Source organism: Canis lupus, chromosome 30 (genome assembly GCF_048164855.1).
Source record: "Canis lupus baileyi chromosome 30, mCanLup2.hap1, whole genome shotgun sequence".
Classification (NCBI taxonomy): domain Eukaryota; kingdom Metazoa; phylum Chordata; class Mammalia; order Carnivora; family Canidae; genus Canis; species Canis lupus.
The window spans coordinates 42649359-42671762 of record NC_132867.1 but is presented as its reverse complement, the minus strand read 5'-3'; the positions used below and the strand labels follow the sequence as shown (position 1 = coordinate 42671762).

The 22404-nt window shown below is 57.9% G+C and overlaps 1 protein-coding gene across 20 annotated transcripts in view; it reads right to left on the bottom strand.

The window, feature by feature from the left end:
* PCBP3 (poly(rC) binding protein 3) overlaps window positions 1-22404 on the bottom strand; it is a 250340-nt gene that overhangs the window by 76583 nt on the left and 151353 nt on the right. Inside the window, exons 3-4 of one of the 20 annotated variants that reach the window (XM_072807229.1) lie at window positions 8795-8881; window positions 5975-6104 (exon numbers count right to left, since the gene is read on the bottom strand). The exons of 18 other annotated variants lie outside the window; for them this stretch is intronic. The gene's annotated coding sequence lies outside the window, so the exon portion shown is untranslated. Of the gene's footprint in view, window positions 1-5974; window positions 6105-8794; window positions 8888-22404 lie in introns of those variants that run through there. One more of the 20 variants, XM_072807228.1, reaches the window with a different exon arrangement.

The window sequence follows — 22404 nt, the reverse complement described above, 5'->3', positions numbered from 1 at the left end:
GGTGCACCGGGACCCGCGGCCGGGCGTCCCCGCCCCCGTGTGTCAGGGCCCACGGCCTCGGGCCTCCTCAGTCGGGGCCTCTGCAGGGGGACCCAGGGAAGGGGACCGTAATGGTCGCCAACCTCCGAGAGCCAAGGACGTGGGGCGGCCTCTGCCCAGGGGTGCTGACACCCCACTCCCTCCGCTCACCGACCACGACCCGGCGCGGCCTGGCCTTCCCTGCACGTGGGCTTTCACTCGGGTGACCACATGTCGTCTGACGTGTGCTCGCTGGTCCACGTGGCCTGAATTTGTCTCCAACATTCAAAAACCAGACTTCACATTCGAATCCCATGAATGAGGGGGAACGGGGGAGCCCCCGGGAAGCGTGTGCTCAACGCGCCTGCCGCACGCCGGCCGTCCCCATCCACCTCCGCCTGGGCCCCCAGAGTCCCATCCCCGGACGGTGCCGGTGCCGGGGGGCGGGCAGGGGTCTCTGCGAGGCTGCGGGCGGCCACCTCCCCAGAGCCCACGAGCCGACGGGCCGTCGTGCTTGCAGCTTGTGGAACAAGGTGTCATCCCGGGTGAAAGCCGAAGCTCTTCAGAATCCCGCTGTGACCCCCACGTTACGGAGAAGCAAGACCTCAGCGGCCGACTCCCTGTCTGCATCCACAGAGGACTCCCTCCCTGGTCGCCGTAAATGAATTTCGGAGGCTGGAGGACCCAGACAAGCTGACTAACCAGTTCTGCCAAATTCCGTAAAACGAGGCAGGACCCCAGAAGGCTTCCAGCGCTTCCCTTCCCTAAACAGATCGAAGTACGCCCCCTTTGTCTCCTGAAGAGCCAGGCGTCTGGCGCTCAGGGCGCTCGTCGGCCTCGTGGGCCACACGACGTCGGCACAAGCCGGGAGGCCCCGAGGGTTGCGGGCGCTCCGCAAAGGCTGTGGCCTCTGCTACAGCTCCCCTGGCAGCACGTTCACTCGCGGGGAGGACGGGAAAACAGGATCACGCGCTAGTGCTCCGGACCCCGTGGGACGGGTGCTGCGCTGGGAGGAGGGGGGCTGCAGGAGGGCAGGGGCCCCCGGGACGGAGGATCGGCCACGACGCGGCAGCCCCCGCATCACCGGGACAGGCTTGCCGGGTGCGGGTCCTCCGTTCCGGGCCGAGGAGCAGAGCTGGGCTGCAGGAAGCCCGGAGGCTGCACGCGGGGAAGGACCTTCCTCCCGGGAGAAGACAGCAGGCAGCGGGACACCCGCTGCCCAGGAGGGGTGGGAGGGGGGACCAGGCTGCGCTGGGGCAGGAGAAGGGGGGACCCCGGGCGAGGGCAGGAGCACAGAGCTCCTCGTTTCTGCACAACAGTGACGGGAGCAGATGGTGATCACGCTCCTTTGATTCCCTTCCCTTTTGGAAAAGGCTTAGTCATGAAATGTTTGCAGCATCTTAAATTTGGCTTATAAACGTCGTTATTGTGCCACGCTCCCCCATCGTTACCTATCTTGTTTTATTAAAAATATGATTTACACGACTGTCCAAAGACGGGGATCACTTGCACAAGCAGGGGAGGGAGCACAGTGGGCACAGTGGGGCCGCTCCTGCCCTCTCCCCTGGCCGTGGGTAGTGCGCAGGGGCTGTCTGCCCCCACTGAGAGCTGATCTGAGCCCTGGGGAAGATGTGGCTCACAGCTGGGCTCACTGGCACGCACATGCCCGCCAGGAGCCTGGGGACACGGAGGTCCCTGAGCTCGGGATGGTGCCTGGGGACTCAGGCTGCCCACTTGCCCAGGGAAGCCTACCTCTTGGGGCACTGGGGACCCGACGTCGCTGGGCAGACGGGCACAGACAAGGACCCGGAGACAACAGGAGGCTGCAAAGCTCCATGAGACACACGTGAGGCCCTGGCTGGGGGCCCGGCCAAGCCCGTGAGGCCTTGCTTGTTGCCCACCCACCTAACCAGCGCTTCCTACACCACGGATTGGCTCCTCTGCGGGAGCTCGGGCCCGACACACGGTTTCCCGCCCACGACCCAAGACATGGCCCAGCCACTCCCCCACCTCCAGGCGTCTTGTCTGGGCTCCCAGCAGCCTTGCAGACCACCACAGCGGCCAGCGTGCAGAGGCCACTCCTCTGCTCACCTGTGCCCTCCCTCTGAATGCCGGCGCATTACGTCCCCCCCCCACCTAAAATCACTCCCAGCCCGGAGTAAAGGCGTAGTGCACAGATTCTGCATAAGTGAGAAGAGAAGGAGAAGAGGAATCACAGTACGAGCCCTGGTGCACCCTGACAGCAGGGTGAGGCCACGGCCAGCCGTGTGGCCGAGGAGGAGGAGCAAACCTCTGGACCCTCTCATCACGGCCCACCCGACACGGCCTGGGACCCCCAGGGTGCTTGGCCTGTGCCATCACTCTCTTGGGCAGGGGCAGAAGCTGCAGAAGGGCTTGGGTCATTTCTCGCAACACCCGGAGGGAAGGCCAGAGCCATGCAGGGCTGACCATGGCCAGCAGCCTCCCCAGAGTGAAACACAAAGTGCCCTGTCCTGTCCCAGGGCTGGCAACAGAGCCAGGCAGATGGCCTTCCAGCCATCAGCTCAGGGGAGGTGGGCAGGCCCCAAGCACGGCTCAGGGGCGGGCGACAAAGGACGCAGGGTGGAGGACAGGAGCCAAAGAATGATGGAAGGATTTCCTCCAGGTGACACTGACGTCAGAGGGCCTGTGTGCTCGGCAAAGCCTCGGTCCCCCCTCCCCTCCCATCCCTGTGTCGTGCTTGGCCATACACTTGCTCTTCCCAACCAAAAGCGAGCAAAGGTGGCACATGCCACTCTGTGTTCCGGTGACAAACATCCCCCTGATGTCCAGCAGGACCGCAGTGGACCCAAAACCGATGGCGACCACAGCGCAGCCCAGGCCATGCTGACTGTTACGGCAGCCACCGGGGGGCCCGGGGCCACCACCCCAGGAGCAGGGAGGGAGTGAGGAGTGACGGCAGAGGCTGGGACGACGAGGGAGCACACAAGCGTCAGCACCATTACTGCGTGCTGGAGCAGAGCTCCGGTTTCCGGAGGAGCTTGGGGCTGCAGGCAGAGCGTGAAGGGCAGCTGGGGGCACGCCTCGTCGCAGAGGCTGTATTTGAGAAGGGACAAGAAAGACACCCGGGGGTGTGGGGGTGGGCTGGTGTGAGCGCAAACGGGAGGGACGGAAGGGGCTGACCAGGCGGCCTGGGAGCGCGGGGGTGCAGCGCGGTGCCCACAGCGGGGGGAGCCGTCCTCAGCACCCTTGGCCTCAAGACTTCCTTGGTCTCATAATAGTCACTGTGGACGCCAACCACGTACTTTTGATTATGTGGGTTGTATCCATCATCACTCACCTTGTTAGAAATGAAAACTACAACTTTAAATATTTTATTAATCGTTAATAGTAAATATTAAATATATAACATTTAACATTATATTAATATTAATATAATTATAATATATAATTATATAATAATTACACATTATATTATACTATATATTAATATATTATACATATTAATTATATTATATATTATATATTATATATTATATTATATTGTCTTATATTATAATTACATAATAGAGAGATATATAATAATTACATATTATTATATTATATTATATATTATATTATATTTTATATTATAAAAAATATATTATATATGATATATATTATATATTACATGTTATAATTATATAATACATAATTATATAACTACATATTATGTTATTATATATTATTAATATATTATGTATAATATTAATTATATTATATATTATATACGGATTATGTTACATATATTATATATAACATACATTATATATGATATATAATTACATATTATTATATTATTATATAATATATAATTATAATATAATAATTATATAACATAATTGATATAATTTAAACTTTTTTTTTTTAATTTTTATTTATTTATGATAGTCACACAGAGAGAGAGAGAGAGGCAGAGATACAGGCAGAGGGAGAAGCAGGCTCCATGCACCGGGAGCCTGACGTGGGATTTGATCCCGGGTCTCCAGGATCACGCCCTGGGCCAAAGGCAGGCGCCAAACTGCTGCGCCACCCAGGGATCCCAATATAATTTAATATAATATAACATCATGATATTTAACATAATATTAATTATAAATGTTTTATTATTTTATTAATTTTAAATTATTTTGTTAATTCAGTTAAAGATAGTAGCAAACCCACGCAAGTTAACTGTATTTTCCCAAACCAGAACTTGCCGAGACCGTGGCACAGGCCCACATTTTCATCCCTCGGTACGTCTGCCCGGGAAGACACAGCCGCGTCCTCCCACCTGCCTCCGCGCTAACCCGTTAGGTGCGCTCGTTTGGGCTGAAATGCGTGGAGCCCACTGGCCCCCACGGACGTGCAGCTGGAGGGGGGAGCGCTATGTCCACAGCCGTCTCAGTAACTGGGGACGCTCTCCTTTGCCAGGACACCGAAGCTCTAGCGGCCACTGCTTAAAGGGCAGTGAGCGGAGAAGGGCGATCTGAACCCAGAGGAAACCGTGGCAAAGAGCCTCCTCGGCTCTACGAGAAACTACGTAAAAAGCCATTGGTCCACCCCAAATTTTGAGTATACCCTTTACCCGTGCATGACTTCCATGATACCACGTAGGGGCCGTTGGGAAGACACTGGTCCAGCGACCATGCAGCTCCCCAGATACTTCCCTACCCAACATCAAAAAAATCCACATTTGTTAATATCACCACCGAGTTCATCAGAAAAGTCTTATGTCTTAGCTGTGAACGGCAGCAGCTATAAATTTGGGGAAATTCTAACTTTTACTTGAGAGGTCAAAGGTCACCGACGGCAACAACCCCACCAGCTGGGAGTCCCGGAAGCGACGGGCTAACGGGCTAACGTCAGTCTTTTCTGAGAAAACGTCTGTCAAGTAACGCAGTCTACACCGCCGTCCCCCAGGCCAGCAGGTGAGCGCACCAAAGCCGAGTTGTCACGAAGGCGGGTTCCCGCGGGCGAGGACGCCCCGATTCCCTCTCCCTGCAGGGCTGAAGGCTCCAGGTTTGGTTCACCGGGTCACTTGGCCTTAACCGAGCGCGTCCTACAGCGAGAAGTCGGACGCAGGGCTCAGTGCCGGCGAAGCAGCCATTCCTGACCTCACAGATCCCCGCAAAGGGTCTCCGGACCCCGCCAGGGCGGCCCCCAGACCCCAGCTTAGCTACTCCCAGGGCTGGGGCTGGACGGCCGAGCTCAGGCTGGGGGCTCCGGTCACCCCCTCCCCCAGGCCTCTCTCCCGCGCGTGGGAATGGCCACCTTCTCCCCGAGTTCTTGCACGGTTGTCCCTCTGTGCCTGTCTGTGTCCTCGTCTCTTCGCATGAGCCACCTGTCCTCCCGGGTCAGCCACCCTATGACCTCATTTAACCCCCGTCAAGGCCCGGTCTCCAGGTACGGCCACACTGGGGGGTTGGGGGGGGGAACAGTTCAGTCCACGGCACCCCATATCCAAACTGCTTCCAGCCGGGAAGTGGGGGGAGCAGAAGGCTGGAGATTTCGTTCCGGCTTTGGAACCCCAGGGCTCCAGAGCGACAGGAGGCAGATGGGGAGCTCACTAAGCCCAGGCTGGGATGCGCTGAGCTGTTGGTCGTCTGCCTCACGGGGAAGGAGGGTGTAAGCCACCGTGAGCAGAGTGCAAACTGGGGTGGCTGTATTACCTATCACTCCCGTCCCGGAGAGAGGTCAGGCCACGTGTGTAATGTCTCCTGTGGGAAGAAGTTTCACCGGCCTGTGTACAGCGGTCCTGCTCCCTTCCTTCCACTACTGATAAGGAAAGGGCGAGGGTACAGGTCACGCCGCTCACGTAAGAGCCACAAGTGTGGTCGCTGATATTAAGACTCAGGTGACAGGCTTCTGGGAAAGACCCGGGCAATCTCCCCCCCTTGTAGGAAGGGAACACTGTCCCCGTCCTAACCAGAGGGTAACCAGGTAACCCTTCACTTACCCTCTGGTTTCATGCTTTTTTCTCAAATGACTTCTCCTTTTCTCCAGGAACTCTATGTTTGTACTAGGGCCTCATCTACTGATATAGGTCATCACGCATTTAGGGGAAAGGATGCTCAGGCGCTTTACTGCTGAAAATAAACCAAAACCATTAATTGGGCTTTTGCTAACCAGAGCCTGGGGTGCACACAAACAAATGAGGGTTCCATATGGGAACTCTGAAGATACACGTGACCAGATTCCCCTGATTTCAGGCCTTATCTGGGAAGCGCACATATGGGCCGGCCACCCGGGGCTCTGAGCCTGCCCCGGGGCATTATGAATGACCACAGGGAGTCTGAGACACGTAAAAGGATGGAGACTGGCCCTGGAGGTCACAGCCCAGGGAAGCCGCCTCCACAAGCAGCACAAACCTACCCATAGATCCCTAGATACCAGTTTGTACCCTAGACGATGGCTGAGCCGCCTAAATATTCATTCGGTGCTAGTCCAGAAGAGGGGGAGGGTCGGGTTGCAGGTGCAGGTCAGGGTGGCTCCTAGAGTGTTAGCCCATCTCATTGCAGGACTGGCCACCAAGGGATGCCCTGTAAGGGACAGAGAGCTGGTGTGTGGGGACCCTCAGAGGCCCCTCTCTATGACACGTACGGGAAAGTATGGGATTCATGGGATGGGAAACCGGCCATCCTCATGAGGAGTCCTTTGGATTGTGTAATGCAAAACTGGGTAGTCTCCCCTTGCAAAGCTTTTCTAGTGGTTTTTTTTATGGGTTAAAAACTGTGGGTTCTTCAAGGCAAGGTAAAACAAGGTGTGACCTTTGCAGCACAACCTCCAAGGCAGGGTATTTCGGTCCATATGCCAGGCACCTACCTAGGAGGCAATAGGGACATGAGGGGGTGCAGCAGCATCTCTTCTACGGGGCCTGTAATGGCAGGCGGCATAGTGACTGTGGTCCAGGGATGGCTTGGTCGCTCGGACGTACCCTTTGTGGGACGCCACCCGGGTGTCCGTGGGTAATGGATCTTCTCTCTTCTTCAGTTCCCAAGGACTCTCCCTTGGGGATGCCCTTTAACTCACTGGAAATAATCTGGATTGCAAAATTTAGGGAAGGACTGAGCTCCTGTAACACTCCCTGTCCTCAATAGGATCTATCAGAAAACAGGGCTCTACCTCCTGACAGACTGGATGATAACTATCCACGTAGGCCTCCCCGGAACAAACCGGGTTGCTGGACGAGGCCAGGCCCTCCCTGGCAAACGGGACGCTGACTCTTATTCTCTCTCACTGTTCCTCCTAATACATGTGGGGGCTTCTCCCTCATTTCCCTGGTTAACGGCTGTAACTAAAACCAACTAGCTCCGGTTAGTCTCAAAGTTTCCGTGGATAATGGTTAAGATAGCTGTGAGTCTTTGGTGACCTGAAACTTTAAAGTTTTGCTTGGGTAATAAATTGGGATTAAATTCATTGGACACCTAGGTCCTTTCCAAACGGGATAAAGTACTAAAGCCCTGACTACTGGACACAGGCTTGAGCTTTTGACTTCTTATTGCAAAGAAACGGAATCTGCTTACATCTGCTTTGTACTGAACGGATTCCTCAAACCACCCTCTAAAGAGCTCTGGTGCGACAGGTCACAATTGGTGGCTCCTTAGTCTTCCCTGGAGGCTAAAGTTTCTTTTTTTTTTTTCCTTTTTTTTTTTGGAGGCTAAGGTTTCTAAGAGGGCGGAACTCTGCTAAGGGGAATTATGACTCCTGGGAATAATGGGAGCAATTCTGTGTGGAAGAGCAGGCGACGTGTAGGGGAGATGTGACGAGTGCATTTCTGTTCAAGGTAAAAGAAGGTAATTCTGTCCCAAATAAGACTGGTTGTTTGGGGGAAAAAAAAAGGCTTGGGGCAAAATCTAAATGCACAGGAAAGTTGTAGGAGATTGTGAAGGAGACCTCTGGAAGGAAATGTTATACGTGGTCAGGAGGGACTAGGATCGAAACGAATGATTTCAAAGGTACACTGTAGAAGACTGAAATTCCACTTACAGTTAAAAAAAAAAAAAAGAGTTTTCTTAAATTGATGGTTTCCTTTTGGTTAAGACTTTTAGGAAAAAAATACAGGCTTTTGATATCCTTAAAATCCTAAACTAAAATGGGTAAGAGTTTCTAGAACTAACTAAAGCTGCATTTAAACTGAACAAAGAGGGGATCCCTGGGTGGCTCAGTGGTTTGGTGCCTGCCTTTGGCCCAGGGTGTGATCCTGGAGTCACGAGATCAAGTCCCGCGTCGGGCTCCCTGCATGGAGCCTGCTTCTCCCTCTGCCTCTCTCTCTCTCTCTCTCTCTCTCTCTCTCTCTGTGTCTATCACGAATAAATAAATAAATAAATCTTAAAAAAAAAATAAACTGAACAAAAATTAGAAACATGGTCCTAAATGAGCTAATAAGCAAATGATTATAGTTTTGTGACCTGTTTAAAACACTGCTGGTTCTCTAATGTTTGGTCTTTCGGGTTAAGAAAACTATGACTTACAGAAACGTAATAAAGAGTGTGCATTTGTAAACAAACTGAGGCATTTAACTTTTCTCTCTACTCGAACACTCTCAAATTCAGAAAGGTCCCAGTAACCACTCTTTCTTCCATGGCAATTATAGTGATTTACATAAATTCCATAAGAATCCGTTCGGGACACCCTTAAAAACATTGGTTATTTTACCGAGGCCTTGACTGCAGTGTCGTATCTGAGCGAGACAAGCACAGACTCAGGACCAGATGGCTTTAAGGGACTAAGGTTGACTTTACGAAATGTGGAGCCACGAAGCCCCTTGGAAATGTACCTGGTTACAGAGTTCCCAGCGGCCTCGCCAGGTGAGCAGAGAATGTCACTTCCTTGCAGGTGCAGGAAACTGAGGATACCTGGAGACCTTGAAAAGGAATTCACCAGCTCAAATCGACAGGCATGTCTCATGGCAAGTACTTGGCTTCGCTTCTGGCCTAAAGAGGTACTAAAAGTACAACCTAGAGATTTCTTATAAAAAGGGCGCCTGGGGGGCTCAGTGGTTGAGCATCTGCTTTCAGCTCACGTTGTGACCCCGGGATCCCGGGTTCGAGTCCTGCATCGGGCTCCCCGCCTGGAGCCTGCTTCTCCCTCTGCCTGTGTCTCTGCCTCTCTCTGTGTCTCTCGTGAATAAATAAATAAAAATCTTAAAAATTTTTTAAAAGGTTCCAGCAAAGCAAATTTTAAAGATCTATACAAACAATCGCTATTCTTGCTGAGCGTATGTAAATAATTAAAACACGCTTGTTAGGTGCCTGGGTGGCTCGGTCGGTGAAGCGTCTGCCTTCGGCTCAGGTCATGATTCCAGGGTCCTGGGATCGAGTCCCACGTCGGGCTCCCTGCTTAGTGGGGAGCCTGCTTCTCCCTCTGCCCCCCCCCATCCTCCTCTTGTGCTCTCTCTGTCTCGCTCTCTCTCTCTCTCTCCAATAAATAAGTAAAATCTTCAAAACGAAAACAAGTTTGTTAAAATTGGGACTCGTTTTGCAAACAAATCAGTCTTGACTTGGCTATCTCTAACGATGAGGGTTATGATGGAGAGAAATTATGTTTCAGTTAACTCACCTTTACGGATGTTAAAGCCCAGTTCTGATTATCTTTGAATCTCTGCTGCTTGCGTAAGCCAGACAGCTCGGGATGAGCTTCAGGGAAACTGACCCGATAGCCCGGGCCGCCTCCTTGGCGGGACTCCCGGGTCACCCCACATGTTGTTAACGTTACAGACAACTCCTGCAAGGCGTCCCAGTGAATGGGGACATTTGTGATCAGTTAAATGAGGTCGAGAGATCCACTGGTGTATTTGATGGACTTGGTATTTGGGGATCTTACCTAGTAGGTGTGATCATGATTTTGAGCTTGATATTGGTCTGTGCTTATCTTTTGCATATGTTGATGCATGTAACGCCTGCCGTCGTCACCCCCCACTGCCCCTGCCCCAGCCACGTATCACAGGCCCCTGGTCCGACCCCTGGATGGACTCTAACTGCCGTACGGCCTGTCGCCCCCATTGCAGCAGGCAGCAGCCAGAGCACTCAGCATCCCATTCCCTAACGGGGAAGACAGGGTCAAGGTACAGGCAGGGAGACACGGGGGGCCCCTGCCAGGCCGAGTCCTACGCCAGAGCGAGCAAGAGCTAAGGGAGCGGCCAGACCACCCGGCCCCGGCGTCAGAGAGCACGTTTCTTTGGCGGCCACGCCGTCATCACGGGGAACGACCAGATCTCGAAGACGGGAGTCCTTACGGGGTCAGCGGCAGTGCTCGTTCACACCAAGACGGCAGCGGCCTCAAGGCCACAGCTTCCCGGCCAGGTTTCGGATAACACACGGGCCCTAAACACCCTCGGTGGCAACCCACGAGGACCCCTCACTCTGGAGGGCGTTCCTCCGTTTCTGCTCTCACCCTCACTGAACACGCTCTCGCTTGACCCTCTGGGTCCCGAGATTCCTTCCTGGACCGTGGGGGACCAGAAGCCCGCGACCCTGCAACAGCCGGACGTGACCGTATCCCACCGCCTGGGAAGGCTCACAGCCGACCGCATGGCTCAAAACTAACCTTCGTATTTATGAGCCCCCGGGACTTGGGGCTCTTTAGCTACTGCGGCTCAACCAGGACGGTGAGAAGTCCCCACGGTGCTCCCGGGGCGGCTCCCAGACCAGCAGCACGGGCAGCGCAAGGCTCCGCGCGGCCTCCCCACTCAGTTGCTCAAATTCCTTCCGGCCTTTTTGTCGCTATGAGTCTGGTCATTTCCTCCACCTGCTGGCGTCCTAGGTTTCTGATGCCCGGGACCAGTCCAGGACGGATGAGGCAAAGGGAACTCCCGGGGACTCAGCACCACGTCCTCCCGGGGTGCCCAGGTCCGCTGGCTGCCCTGCCCGTGCCTCCACCTCTCGAGGTGTTCTGTGCTCGTTGGATATGGAACGCCCGGGGTTTGGGCTGTGCTCAGCACCTTGCTCCCGGAAGCAGAGCCTGCTGACCCGCTTTATGTCCCTGCAGAGCCGTCCGCACCTCCAGATGTGACAGGAATGAGTCTGCGGAGCGCGGCCCTGCTCACGTCCCGCGCGTCTCACGTCTCGTGTGGGTCGGCAGTTCTGGGCGCCACGTCCAACCCTCCGCTAACGGGTGGTGCCTGCCCTGCTCTCGTTCGCTTTGTTTCCTCCCCTGCGTTTACTCGTAGATTCGGTTTCGTGGTGAGTGATTTGGCAATAATTGTATCGTAACGTTAGTGGTTAAAATAAGGAAAAATCAGGATCCCCGGGTGGCTCAGTGGTTTAGCGCCGCCTTCAGCCCAGGGCCTGATCCTGGAGTCCTGGGATTGAGTCCTGTGTCGGGCTCCCTGCATGGAGCCTGCTTCTCCCTCTGCCTGGGTCTCTGCCTCTCTGTGTGTCTCTGTCTATCATGAATGAATGAATGAATGAATGAATGAATGAATGAATCTTTAAAAAAATAAATAAGGAAAAATCACACTTGCATCTATTTCTCTGCCAACATCAGACTGTGTGGTGACTCCTCCGTGTGAAATGAGATTCCACGCCCGCCCCCACGCCGATGCCCCTTCTGTTGGAGCAGCCGTGCTGTCCTGCCTGATGAAGGCTGCCCCCCCCCCCGCCTCCACCACCGCTTCGGCTGAGGCATCTCCAAGAAAGGGAGGCTCGTGGTCCAAGCCACCCCGTCTTCTAACTCCCACTTCCCTTCTAATCCCCAGACCTGCCTCTGAAATCCTACTGAAGGGAGGACAGGGCTGCTGAGGACTGCTGCCTGGCCTCAGGGACACTCCCAGGCACCAGGGATACCCTCTCCAGTTGCCCACCTGTGAAATGCAAGGCTTGGAGGTTTGCAAATATTTCCCCGGGGAGAAGCACATTCCCATCCAGTAAGACTGTGTCTCACAACCCTGGGGAGCCCCTCGGGGACTTCGGATCTTTACCGCTGGGGACACTCGGCTCTCTCCTGAAGGCCCCCAAGTCCGGCATCATCGTCTTGAGGCATCTCCTACATACCCAGGGCCATCTGTGTTCTTGCAGAAGCGACAAGCTGAACTAAGAAGGCCTTGGCGCTTGTGAAAAGCCACTGCCCCACGCGGGCGGCCAGCCCCCTACACCTTTCAGAAAGCCCCCTCCGCCCACACAGACTGGGGGGGACGAAGCCCAGGCAGGGAGGCGAGAGTTTCACCGCGCCGTCCCCACTGGTGATGCTTCGCCGGAAGTAAGCGATCCTGATCGGAAAAATCTGATGACAGGCCAACGTGAGCCTCTGCTTCCACGACTGAGTTGAAAAACTCTAGATATGGCTTCGTGCCCTAAGACTCTCTGAGAACAGGAAGGCTGCGGAGATAAAGGGAAACAAGGGACGAAACAAAAAACAGCAAGAATCTGACTGTTCCGAAGCCTGATTGCAGTTAATCAGCCTCCCTGGAAAGGTCTAAAGTGTTTGAGGGAAGTAACGAGGGATGCGGACCGGGGGGGGGAGGGGTGTGGAAAAAATCCCCCCCCCCCCAAACAATGACAAAACTAGACAAAACCGCCAAAAAGTAACCACTTTAGGGTGCTGGAAATTAACCACAGGCACATACATATAGAAGTTGAGAAGCCGTTCTTCCAGAAAACCTACAGCATCTCCGACCCAGTGGCCAACGTGACGGGAGCCTCTCTGCCGGGCATGCAGCCTGTGACACTGGCCCCCGCCCCGGGTGGGGACCCGCTCACCCACACCAGCCCCGTCCCTAGCAATTCAGCCTTGAAAATAAAATCCAGAACACGGAGCAGAGAGCTCGCTCCGTCAAGGAGACAGATTTCACGATTTTCCAATCCCACGGCACCTGCAATCCCACAGGGCCCACCGGCGCACGGGTCCCGGGCCACGAGCAGCGCGCGGACCTGCTCTGGGTGCGTGGGTGGACGTGTGCGCGTGCACAGGAGCACGTGGCGTGTGGACGCGGTGGCGACGTAACTGTACAGCGAAACCCACGGAGAAACGAGATGCGGGAAGAGCTTACGGGTGAGCTGTGGCTGCTCAGAGACAAGAGCAATGACCGATCCCATCGCCTCCGAGGGATGGGCCGCAGGGCACGTAGGCAGTGCATTGCCAGAAAGGTGGTCCTTGGTGGGGAAGAGGGTGCTTCAACCTGCCGGCAGTAATCCAACCTGGGGAGCGACCGAGTGAAGCGGTATTTTCAGGTGGCGCCGAGCGCGTACTCTGCTTTTGCTCCGTCTGCTCCTGGATCTTGCGGTGTGACCTCCTCCGGCCTGGCCTCTGCTCTGCAGCCGCCTGCCTGCTGGGGGCTCGGGGCTCACATCTCCGTGTGTCAGTTGTGGGCAGGGCAGGGCTTGCCTCAAGGCGACAGGAGCTAGAGGCGACATCTGGCTTTGCCTCGAACCTAAAACCATCTTGTCAGCCCCCTTGTGCACTGGGCATGTGGGGCAGAGGTCAGTCGGTGGGGGCTAAATCCCACCTGGAAGTGCTAGAGATGGCAGAGCTGTGGCGCTCCTCAGGACACACCGCAAGCTCGCTGGGCCGTGGGCCTAGAGGCTCCTGCCACCGTCACCCCCGGCAGCGGCATCGCACCCGCTGAGGCCCCGCGGGCGGCTGCTGGACTGGCCGGTGCTGGAAGTCTGGCACCACGGGGCAAAGGTCCCCAGCCCCTGCAGACGGGGAGCGGGGAGCACCCCGGAGGCAGGGCGCCAGAGTGGCCTGCGCGTGGGAAGAAGGGCCGCACCCCGAGGGCCCTGTGGACCCCGTGCACGACCCCGGCCCCGCTGCACTCCCGGGGAACCTCACGAAGGCGTGGCGCGTCACCCAGACACAGAAAGAGACCCGAACGTCCGTGCTACTGGCACAGCAGTGCCGTGGGGTCAGCTGAACCAGCCGGAGGGGAGCACGACGGTAAGCGGGGGTCACGGGGGAGCTGAGGGGATCCCTTAACAGAGGTGCCAGCACAGCTTGTTTTAAGCCAAAAAGTAAAAAAAAAAAAAAAAAATGAAAGACTGATTCTAATCTCGCAAGCGATACGAACACAGATTCTAGCAGAAGTGAAGAGTTAAAGCTGTACTTCCGGCTCAGTCCTCAAGTGAGGGCTGGACAGAGCGACCCCCCGGCAAGAGCCCAGCGACACACGGAGCGGGGAAACCCGACAGACGCACCCGGGCCAGCGGCGCAGGTCGGCGTCAGCAGCGGGAGCCACGTGGAGGGTGTAGGCCCTGGAGGGGACGACCCGGGCACCTCGCCTCTGGGCTCTTCCTGGAAACAACTGGTAGCCCCAACCTAACCCCGAGACACACAGCAGGCAAACCCCAACAGAAGGACCTTCTACAGAATCCCTGGCCCCGGACTCCTGGGGCCAACGTCACCTAAAACAGGGAGAGTCTCCGAGACCGTCAGGGAGGAGGGCCCTACACGCTTCCCTAGGGCTCTATGCCCGTCCTGTGTCCTGCGGCCCTACTCCCCGGCTTCGCCGCGCCCCATCAGCGCTATCACTCCCTCCCAGGTTGGCTGAGGCCACTTAGGCCGTCTTAACCTCTGAGAAGCATCATCGTTCACAATTGTGCCTGCTGTGGGGGGGGGGGCACGGGGACACTGTGGGTGCACACGGCCGTCACACGGTCCTCTGGCCTGCACGCGCCCCTCCTTGCTGTGCGGGGGGTGGGGGGGACAGTCCCGTCTGGCAGCAAGGCCTGGGAACACGGTGGCCAGGAGCCTGGGGCTGCCCCTTCTGCTGCAGGATGCACTCCGTGGTCAACAGACACTGTGAAAACCGGGAGGGCGGGTGAGGCGCTGGCACGGCTGGGAAGGGCTGTTCCGGCCCGATGCCCTGCCAGGCGGGGAGGGACCCAAGGGCCACCAGCCCTGCCATGAGGGCCGGGGTGGGGGGAGGCAGCTGGGCCCTGGATGTGAGGCCAGGGGCAGGCTCAGCGGGCGGTCTCCATCGTCGGCAGGTCGGGCATTCAGCGTGGCCATAGCCCGAGCCCGACACGTGCTCCTCAAGCCCACTGGGCGAGGAGTGGGGAGCAGGAAGGCTGGCTGCCATCCTCAGCAAGGGTCAAAGGCCTGCCTCAGAACTGAAAGGCCCTGTGAGCAGCGTTCAGGTGGGCCCCTCCCCTGCGTTCTCACACGCACCGCGTCAGCCTCCTGGTCTCCAAGAGGAGACTGTTGGCTCCCACACCTGACCTCCTAGTCCGATGGCTAACAGGTGGCACGAGGTGGCCCCTCTCCTGGGGCACTGCCAGTTGAGGACACTCTTTGTGTAACAGGTACCGACTGCCGGTCAGCAGCTCAGTGAGGGACTGCTCAGGGGTGGACCTTCCTGGGAGGATGGCCTGCACCGACATGCAGGCCGGGATGGCATTTGGTGCATCGTGACCCTCCGTGTCTGTGGGTTCGCTTCTCACGGCCGTGCGCCCAGGGGCTGCCCCCGTGACTGGCCCCCACTTCCGGTAGCCCCGAGCCCCATCTCTTGTCTAGATCAGCCCAAATGCATGGAGACGGAAGCTCCAGGCCCCCGGGTGGGCCAGACACGAGCAGGGCCCGGGCGGGCGGCGGCTTGTTCCTCCCCAGGCTCCCACGTTGATTTCCCCCGTGGCCCGTACAGGCTCCGTGTGTCCTCGCCAGCTCACGAGTCCATTCCAGAGAACCACCGGCTGCCCGTCCTCTGGCTGTACAAGGAGGCCCAGAGGAGAACCCAGGTTTCTGGATCAGGTCCATCGATGCTCTGCCTGTGACGCTAGGGGCTGCTGTTTAACATTTTTCGGATACCGGACAATATCCCAGCCACCCGGATCCCCATGATTCAACACCAAAGGTGCTCCAGGGGTCTCCAGGCCCCAAACACAGTGTCTCTGACTTAGCCTCTAGACCGGAGGACCGTTAGGCTCATTCTGCACAGCGCTCTATGGAAAGGACTGTCCACGCTACGGAAGGGGACCCCACGAAAGACAGTGTCGTCACGGAAGCCTGGAAGGATTACACCGCTGGAGGTGCCACCGTAGTTATAGAAAAAGCTGTGAAAACCATGGAGCCTGAAACTCGAGTTCCTGCTGGAGAAAACGGCCCAGGGGTTGAGCGGGACTATGTGGGTTTATGACAGAGCCAATCAGGAAGTCGCCAGTGAGCCTGTGGATATGGCACAAACAGGTGAGCGGGGAAGGGTCTGAAGGTCCGGATGTGGGAGAAATTCCAGAGCTAACGGACACCAGAGGAGTGGTGGGAGGAGAGATGATGATCCAGCGGGGAGGAGACTCCCGGGCCAGGGCCGCACGACGCGGAGAAGGATGCGGAAGGAGCGGGGCCGAACAACCGACAGCTGACTACCACGTTCCGGCAGGAAAGTTCCAATTCTTCGACACTGCTTTTGCCTTTTTTTTTTTTTTTTAATTTCAGTCTTCTTTATTTTTTAAAAAGATTTTTATTTATTTGAGAGACAGCAGAGTGAGAAAGGGAGCACGGGTGGAGCGAGAGGGCAGAGGGAGAGGGAGCAGCAGGAGGGGCTCGAGCCCAGGACCCCGAGATCATGACCGGAGCCGAAGGCAGGTGCTTCACCGACTGAGCCCCCCAGGTGCCCCATGCTTTGACTTATTGTAGGACACGGGCACTGGACCTAAGCAAACAGCAGGAGGAGGACTGGTGCCATGTATAGAGACATTTTCAGAGGAATGGAAAAGCAAAAAATTCAGAGGAAATAACACAGTATTTCTGCAAAGTTACACCGGGTACGCTGCCTGTGCTGCCTCCCTCCACACCCTCCAGCCCCGAGACAGCAGGACCCCCGTCCTCCTCCTCCTCAGCCTGTCACCTGGGACACGACGCGGATGAGGTCTTGCATGAGGATCCACTCCCGCCTAGCGACTGGTGAGTCATCCGCAGGCCATACAGGTAATAAACGTATCTGCTGTGTGCAAACCTGTCCACAGGACGGCAGGGACCGTGAGACGCTTCCATCCCATCCCATCCCATCCCATCCCATCCCATCCCATCCCATCCCATCCCCATCTCCCTCCATGGCCCTCCCCATCCCCATCCTATGTGAGACGTCCTAGGCAAGACCCACGGAAGTGGACAGTCTATCCCTTATGCAGGCAAGACGGGAGTCATATTTAGCATATAATAACGCGTTGGTTTTCTTTCTGTTTCATAACTTTTTAAATAACTTGCTTTCAAACAATTCCATTTCCATGCAGTATGCCTCTCGTCACAGGTCGGTGGTTTTTTAAGAAATTTAACGATGTTTTCAATGCAACGATCATGAATATGACTGCAATACTTCATGCCATAAACATTTTGTAGCGATCGCTCATTGGCTTTGGGGCCAGGCTTCTGTGAGGCGATGTGTTGATCCCGCTCGGCCACCGTAAGGCGGTCACAATGCTGGATGAACCTATAAACACACAAGAATGTATTTTTCACATTTCCTTTCTGTTCTGATGTCTAGTGTTAGCGGCGCACGTAACATCTACGGTGTTTTGTATCACGTAGGACGACGCTGACGTAGGTGCTGACAGCCAATCCCCCTCGTATGCAGTCAACGTGAACCTACGCTCTGGATAAGCATGGCCGGGCCCGTAAGTGCGCTTCCTTTTCCTCAGGGCTTTCTTCATGGTGTTTCTTTTCCCTACGTCGCCTCATTGCAGAACGCAGTATAGACACACGATGCGTGTTAATCAACTGCTATGTCATCAGTAAGGCTTCCGGTCCACAGTGGGCTGTTAGTAGCCAAGCTCTGGGGAGCCTAAGTACACGCGTGTTTCTGACGGGCGGTGGGAGGGCACCAACTCGGTAATTGGGCCAGAGGGACTTCCAACCCCCGGAGCTGGAGACGGTGCTGGAGACAGTGCAGGGGACGGTGCCAGAGATGGTGCAGGAGACGGTGTGGGAGACGGTGCAGGGGATGGTGCAGGGGATGGTGCGGGAGACGGTGCAGGGGACGGTGCCGGGGACGGTGTGGGAGACGGTGCAGGGGACGGTGCCGGGGACAGTGCAGGAGATGGTGCAGGGGATGGTGCCGGGGACAGTGCCAGAGATGGTGTAGGAGATGGTGTAGGAGACGGTGCGGGGGACGGTGCTGGGGACAGTGCCGGGGACAGTGCCAGAGACGGTGTAGGAGACGGTGCAGGGGACGGTGCAGGGGACGGTGTGTGAGACAGTGCGGGGGATGGTGCTGGGGACAGTGCCGGGGACAGTGCCAGAGACGGTGTAGGAGACGGTGCAGGGGATGGTGCAGGGGACGGTGCAGGAGACGGTGCAGGAGACGGTGCGGGAGATGGTGCAGTGGACGGTGCAGGAGATAGTGCAGGGGACGGTGCTGGGGACAGTGCCGGGGACGGTGCGGGAGACGGTGCAGGGGACGGTGCAGAAGATGGTGTGGGAGACGGTGCAGTGGACGGTGCAGGGGACGGTGCAGGAGACGGTGCAAGGGACGGTGCAGGGGACTGCAGGAGAGCCTGGAGGAAAGGAGTGAGCGGACCCCACGAGCCACATCCTCACCACTGGGCGGCAGCAGAGCTCCACGGCCCCGCCACGGGCCTTCAGACACTGGGGCCCTGGACCGCGGGGTTTCCAGGAGCAGCGCAGCCGCAGCCCATCTCTGCTGTTCCAGGTCACGGGCACATGGGCCGCCCGCTGCGTGTGGTCTGCAGCTGGTTCAGGCTGCGAGGGCAGCGCCGCGGGTGCCACCACGACTGCACGGTGCAGAGCACGGCCCGGCTCTGGCTCACGGTGCGGGGTCCCCGGGGGTCCTGGCAACACGCAGCATCCCCTGGACCACCAGCCACACGGCCAAGAACGGCGTCCTGTCACAGCCCCCGCGGGGCTCCCCGAGGAGCAGCCGAGGGAGGCCCCGCCGTGTGTGGCTGAGTCTCAGGGCTGGGTTCACCCCCAGCCCAGCAGGAAGCTTGCTCAGGCTGGATCTTCACCTGCAGCCCACGGCCCCCTGGGACAGGGAGCGCATCCGCCAGGGGAATCCGCCCTTTCTCCGCTCCCCTCAGGAAACAGAGTCCCCTGAACCCTGAGTCTCGCCCGAGTCGCCCGGAGCCACCCCGGCCTGAAGACAACTCCAGCCCAGCCGGAGGGAAGGCCTGACCAGGCAGCAGGGGACAGGGCGGAGGACGTGGTGCAGCCACTGGGATCTGTCCTGGGGAAGGGGCATGGGTTGGCCTCTGAGCACTGTTGGGGGCGCTCTGGGGCAGTGGCCCCCAGAGGACAGGCTACCTTCCAGGGGAGCAAAGGAGCCTTTAGTGGCAGGAAGCAGACCCGTGACCAGCATGGCAAGTGCATCCCCTGGATGTTCCAAGAAGAGCCAGACATAAACGGGTGGGCAAGTGGGAGGGGTGGAAGGTGTCGGGGTCCGGCCAGCGTGTCCTGGCGAGCCCTTCGCAGAGGCAACGAGGGACAGAGTGGAAGCCGCAGAGCTCAGTGTTCGTCAACCTGGCTGTGGGGGACACAATCCTAGGACAGCAAAGGCCAGGGCCAGCAGGGTGCCCGGACCCTCAGTGGACTACAGTGTCCCCAGGACGGAGGTGCCCCCGACTTGGGCACAGTGAAGAAAACCCGAGAACCGGCAGGAGGGCCGACATCACCCACTTCCCAGGAGGGGCAGGAGGCTGGCCCGGGCTCTAGGTCCAAGCTGCCCACACGGCAGGGACCACGATGGGGACTGTGCAACAGCCCGTGACACAGAAGAGGCATTCCCCTGACCCCGACGGACAGACTGACAGGGTGACGGGGAGAGAGAACACCCAGGCCTTCCCAGGGGTGCTGGGGACTGAGCTCTCCCCAATTCCAGGGACGCAAACACCACCATGAGCCCTAGCTGACACGGCGGGTGGAACCCTGGCCCTTGGATCTAGCGGCCCCTGAGGCTGCACACGCAACCAGGGGATGTTTGGGTGACACGCTGTGGTCCCCCGGTCCAGGACCATGAGGTGGAAATGGACAAGTGTGACTCCTGGGAACCTCACCACCCAAGCTGGGGCGGCGTGCACGAAAAGCTGCAGTTGGGGCCACTACGGTGGACCTCGGACTTCGGGGTTGCAGGGCGCTGCCCTCAGAGCGCCCCGTCCACCCTCCACCACGACACCACACAGGCCGTGGCCAGCGACAATGGACTGTCGTGGTCCCTGGCAAGTGGCAGCCCCAGTGGCAGGGCCGTGCGGCCTCTACACTTGCCTCGGCAGCTCGCCTGGGACACATCTAGCCAGTCCCGTCAGGACAGAGGACGGACTCCAGTGAGCCTCTCCGGGGAGGACAGCGGGGCACCATCACGGCTTCCGTCCGGGCTGCGTACATTGGCCACCTCCGGGAGCTGTGGCCACGCGTCGTCCCAGCACACGTCATGCTGGACCGCGTCACGGCAGGTGCCTTCTGAACGGACATGGGCAACGGGCAACAGCAAGCGGTCTGGGTGCCTTGGGCGGTACAGGGTGTCAGCGGCCTGCGTGTCGGCACCGTGTGAGCCTGGGGCAGGTGCCACAGCAGGACGGCTGCTCTAGTGAAGGACTCACTTTGTGTCTTCCACCCACAAGCACGCAGAAGGGGCGGCCTCATGGGGCACCTGCACAGGCCCGTACCTACACGGGCCCTGCTGCCCTTGGAGGCTATGGGGGGGTCCTCTGCAGCCTGACCGACGGCCACATGACCCCAAGGTGCACAGCTGCTGGAGGACGCTGGGGTGGAAAGCCGCCGCGCAGAGGCCCTGGCCAGTCCCACGGACGGCGACACAGCGCAGACGGCTCGGGCTCCGGCTCCGGGGCAAGACCACACTTCCCGCAACAGAGAACGTCACCCTACAAAGTAGCTCCTGCTGCACTCCTGGGACAGGAAGTCAGTATGTGACCATGAACGGCTCCATGCAGGCTTCACCGGATCCACCACGACCTACGGCCAGTCACCTTGGCCCTGGGCCCGAGCAGGAGCAAGGGCTCCGATCAGCTGCATGGGCAGGTGGCCCGGACCCCACGTCAGCCCTGAAATGGACCCGGCGTCTCGTCGCTGCTTCAGCTCACACCTCGGGGCGGCAACGGGGAGGTTAGCCGGGGGGGCCCAGGGGGGCAGGGAAGCCCGGATGTCGACAGCTGCTCCAGGGCAGGGCTCCCACACCAAGCTGGGTGTCCTACAGCCCGACTCCCGACTGACCCGCCTGCCTGGACGCGGCGTCAGATCCCGCGGCTCTCAAGGCCAGTTATTCGAGACTGCCCTCCCCCGCCTCACATGCCAGTCTCAAGAACCAGCCGCCGGCTGCCGAGGTGCCCGCGACCCCAGCCTCAGGTTCAAAAAATTCGCTAGAGGGACGCCTGGGGGGCTCAGCGGTTGAGCATCTGCCTTCAGCCCAGGGCGTGATCCTGCGGTCCCGGGATCGAGTCCCATGTCGGGCTCCCTGCATGGAGCCTGCTTCTCCCTCTGCCTCTGTTTCTCATGAAAAAATAAAATCTTAAAAAAAAAAAAAAAAAAATTCGCTAGCGCAGCTCACGGAGCTCAGAAAAACATCCTACTCACTGATCACCGGCTTAGCATAGCGGCGCAGGGACGGCCAGAGGAAGAGCGGTGCAGGACCCGGAGCCTGTGCGTCAGGAGGCCACTCTCCCCTCAGCTGTAGCAAAGCGCCTGGAGTGCGTGGGGGCCAAGGAGCACCCTCGGGCCCCCAGGGGCAGGTGCAGGTCCTGCAGGTCGGGGCCCCTCCAGACGGCTCCTGGGCTACGGCCTGGGCGGCCCGGATGCTCACTAGGGCAGGCCTCTCCCTCGGCTCCCACTGCAGCCTCTTCCTCACGTGGCGGGCGGCTCCCGGAGGAATGGATTGTAACTTCTGTTTAACGCGGGTGTGGACAAGGCTTCCATGTGCCACTCCGGAGGGAGTGCCCACGCTCTCAGCCCCCTGCGGCACGCTGGCGCCCCGTCCGGCTCCTGCGCCCCTGCACAGCGGCTCTGCCCACACCCCGGCTTTCGGGCTCAGTGCACCAAGGGTCTGGAGGCCTCACGGGGGCACCCACGGCAGCCTCCCCCCCAGCACAGCCCACCGCCGCGGAGCCTCCCTTAGGCGTCGGCCTCGTCACCACACAGTCACAGTCCCGGGTCCCTGCAGTGGCCCCTGCGTGCCCTGGGGGCCCCGCAGCTCTGCGCCGTGGCACGCCTCCACACCTAAAGGCTCCCAGGGCTTCCAGAACACTTGGTCGGGGGAAAAAGCAATTTCTTCTAAATAGCATGTGCTTCTCAAACTGCTCCGAGCCACGGAACCCCTTCTCAAAACACAGCCCTGTGCCATCGCTCAGGACACGAAGCAGCGTGGGTGCGCGGCCCTGGCAGACGCCTGAGCGGGACCCAGGGGCCACCTCGCCGCACGGCACGGTCTGGAAAGCACTAGGGCGAGAGAGGCCAGAGGCCCAGCCCCAGCTCCACCGACGGGGCCCAGGAGCAGCA